The following is a 4,247-nucleotide window of genomic DNA, read 5'->3' as shown; positions in this document are numbered from 1 at the left end:
TAACTTATTATAATTTTTCTTTCCTTTTTATTAAAAAAAAAAACTAATAGGATATTCAGTGAATGCACCGAGCAAGACGTTCATCACCTTTTGTACGTTCACCACCTGTAACTAGATCAAGACATCTAACTAATATTGTCGCCGTTGATAATCCATTTTTTGAACCCGACCTCACAATTGAGAATCAGGAGAATATTCAGGGACGATTCATAGATCCTGAACCATTAAATTTTCCTCCAGAACCACCAATCATTCAAACAGAGATTGTTGAGGAACGAACCATTAAATCAGAATCCTCTAGTGATTCCGATTCAACAAATTCAATTATGGAAGTAACAGAACCTTTAAGTATGGAAGACCGAATGAGAGCTAAACGCACTGGCCAAGGTCACACAATTACTCATCCAGACATTAATGCACCAGGTTATGAAATCAAAGGACAAATTCTACACATGGTGACTAATCAATGCCAATTTAGTGGTGCGCTAAAGGAAGATCCAAATGAATATTTACGTACCTTTAATAGGATCTGCACACTATTTAAAATTCGAGAAGTAGAGGATGAACAGATATATCTCATGTTATTTCCCTGGACTTTAAAGGGAGAAGCCAAAGATTGGTTGGAATCGTTACCTGAAGGGGCGATTGATACATGGGACGTTTTAGTTGAAAAATTTCTTAAACAATTCTTTCCTGCATCTAAAGCCGTAAGACTTCAAGGAGAAATTGTTACATTCACACAGAAGTCAAATGAAACTCTATATGAGGCATGGACAAGATTTGGAAAGTTATTAAGAGGATGTCCGCAACATGGTTTAGACACCTGCCAAATAGTACAAATATTCTACCAAGGATGCGACATCACTACAAGGAAAGGCATAGATATAACAGCTGGTGGTTCTATTATGAAGAAAACCGAAACTGATACTTACAAAATTATTGATAACACTGCTTCCCACTCACATGAGTGGCACCAAGAAAAAGATATCGTTAGATCATCTAAAGCAGCTAGAGCCGATTCTAGCCATGACTTAGATTCCATTTCCGCAAAGATAGATGCTGTGGAGAGACGAATGGAAAAGATGACTAAAGATATTCACTCAATACGAATTAGTTGTGAGCAGTGTGGAGGACCATATTTGACAAAATATTATCTCAGTATTGAATTAACAATGGAACAAAGAGAGAATATTTCATACATAAACCAAAGGCCTGGAAATAATTATCAGAATAATTATCAACCGCCAAGACCGATTTACAATCAAAACCAGAACTATAACCGAAATATTCCATACAACAACCAACAAGGTCCTAGCAATCAACAAGTATCCAATAATACTTACAACCAGCAAAGACCTAATTTTCAAAACAAACCACCACAACAAACCGATGATAAAAAGCCGAATTTAGAAGATATGATGACGAAGCTAGTTGAAACTCAAACGCAGTTTTTCACATCTCAGAAACAAACTAATGAACAAAATGCTCAAGCATTTAGAAATCAACAAGCTTCTATTCAAAACTTGGAACAAGAAGTAAGTAACCTAGCAAGGTTAATAGGTGAAAGAAAATCGGGAAGTCTACCTAGTGATACAAATGCTAACCCCCGAAATGAAACAGCTAAAGCCATTACCACAAGAAGTGGTACAACACTTAAACCACCTGAAATACCTGTAACTTCTGATGAAGCTATTCCTACTCCACAAGAACCACAATCTGATCAAGATAAGGAAAAAGAACCGGTAGTTGAAAAGGTTAATGAAGATAACACAGTTAAGGCTAAACCTTATGTTAAACAATACCAACCACCGCTTCCTTACCCGAGTAAAATGAAGAAAGAGAAACTTGAAGCCGAGCAATCTAAATTCTTGGATATGTTTAAACAGATAAATGTAAATCTTCCTTTCATTGATGTGATTTCAGTAATGCCTAGATATGATAAATTCTTGAAAGATCTAATCTCAAATAGAAAGAAAATGGAAGAACTCTCGGCCGTTACTATGAATGCTAATTGTTCAGCAGTACTGTTGAATAAGATACCAGAAAAACTATCTGATCCAGGAAGTTTCACAATTCCATGTTTTCTGGGTAGTCTTAGTTCAATAGAAGCATTGGCAGACTTAGGTGCTAGTATAAATCTAATGCCATATTCACTATACGCTAAACTAGACCTTGGAGAATTGAAACCAACAAGAATAAGCATACAACTAGCCGATCGATCAATAAAATATCCTAGAGGGATAATGGAGAACATGCTAGTTAAAGTTGGTACTTTAGTATTTCCAGTAGATTTTGTTGTTCTGGACATGGAAGAAGATTCTCAAGTTCCTCTCATATTAGGAAGACCATTCTTAAACACGGCTAAAGCAATGATAGACGTGTTCGGTAAGAAACTGACCCTAAGTATAGAGGACGAGAGTGTTACCTTTTCAGTTGATAAAGCAATGCAACAACCGCAATCTGCAGATGATACATGTTATTATATTCAAACTATAGATGCACATGCAGAATTATTAGAAGAATTTCCAGAGTTACAAGGAACAGGAGAATGTTCTTTAGGAGAAGGAACAGAACCAATTGATGAAGCTGAAATGTTAGCTACACTAATAGCTAATGGATATGAACCAACAACAGAAGAAATCCAAATGCTAAAAGAAGAAGACAGATATCGATACAAATCATCGATAGAAGAACCACCGAAATTAGAGTTAAAGCCACTTCCAAACCATTTGGAATACGCTTATTTACATGGTGAATCTGAATTACCTGTAATAATAGCGTCTTCTCTTACTGAAAATGAGAAATCACAACTCATTTCTGTGTTGAAAGCTCATAAACCAGCCATTGCATGGAAGATTCATGATATTAAAGGAATAAGTCCTTCGTATTGCACACATAAAATCCTTATGGAAGAAGGTCATAAAACGTATGTGCAACGCCAACGAAGACTAAATCCTAATATGCAAGATGTAGTTAAAAAATAAATTATTAAACTGCTAGACGCAGGTCTAATTTATCCAATTTCTGATAGTCCATGGGTAAGCCCAGTTCAATGCGTGCCTAAGAAGGGTGGCATGACTGTCATTACAAATGAGAAAAATGAGCTTATTCCTACTAGGACTGTAACAGGATGGCATGTGTGTATTGATTATAGAAAATTAAATGACGCCACCAGAAAAGATCACTTTCCCTTACCTTTCATAGATCAAATGTTGGAAAGATTAGCCGGAAATAGTTACTATTGTTTTCTAGATGGATTTTCCGGATATTTTCAAATTCCAATAGCACCCGAGGACCAAGAGAAAACCACATTCACGTGCCCTTATGGTACTTTTGCTTACAAACGCATGCCATTTGGACTTTGCAACGCCCCTGCAACCTTTCAAAGGTGTATGATGGCGATTTTTCATGACATGATAGAAGAATGCATGGAAGTTTTCATGGATGACTTTTCAGTCTTCGGTGATACATTTGAATCATGTCTAGTTAATCTGGAATGAATGCTTATTAGATGCGAACAATCAAATCTAGTACTTAATTGGGAGAAATGCCATTTCATGGTTAAAGAGGGCATCGTTCTTGGACATAAAATTTCAAAAGAAGGAATTGAAGTGGATAGAGCTAAAGTAGATGTAATTGCTAAACTTCCACATCCCACCAATGTTAGAGGAGTTAGGAGTTTTCTAGGGCATGCCGGTTTTTACCGACGTTTCATAAAAGATTTTTCTAAGATTGCCACTCCTATGAATAAACTCCTAGAAAAGGATACTCCATTCATCTTTTCAGATGAGTGTATCAAATCTTTTAATATTCTTAAAGAGAAACTCACTAATGCGCCGATCATGATAACACCAAATTGGAATCTACCATTTGAACTAATGTGCGAAGAAGTGATTTTGCAATGGGAGCCGTTTTAGGACAAAGGATTGAAAAACGATTTCAACCTATATATTATGCTAGTAAGATGTTACAAGGAGCACAAACGAACTATACAACTACTGAAAAAGAACTCCTTGCTATTGTCTTTGCTTTTGACAAATTTCGATCATATCTCGTTCTAGCAAAAACGGTGGTCTATACCGACCATTCTGCTCTTAGATACCTATTTTCAAAACAAGATGCTAAACCAAGATTAATCCATTGGATCTTACTCTTACAAGAGTTTGATATTGAAATCCGAGATAAAAGAGGAGCAAAAAATCTCGCCGCTGATCATCTTTCTCGTCTTGAAAATCCTGAGTTAGAAG

The 4,247-nt window shown here is 36.2% G+C and overlaps 1 non-coding gene across 1 annotated transcript; it reads right to left on the bottom strand.

The window, feature by feature from the left end:
- Window positions 1-710: 710 nt before the first annotated feature.
- On the bottom strand, window positions 711-817 carry LOC139869553 (small nucleolar RNA R71). The gene has a single exon (XR_011766160.1). It is a non-coding gene; the product is annotated as a small nucleolar RNA R71 (small nucleolar RNA).
- Window positions 818-4,247: the final 3,430 nt, after the last annotated feature.

The sequence above is a fragment of the Rutidosis leptorrhynchoides genome, chromosome 9, assembly GCF_046630445.1.
Source record: "Rutidosis leptorrhynchoides isolate AG116_Rl617_1_P2 chromosome 9, CSIRO_AGI_Rlap_v1, whole genome shotgun sequence".
Lineage (NCBI taxonomy): Eukaryota > Viridiplantae > Streptophyta > Magnoliopsida > Asterales > Asteraceae > Rutidosis > Rutidosis leptorrhynchoides.
This window is presented reverse-complemented; position numbering and strand designations above follow the sequence as displayed.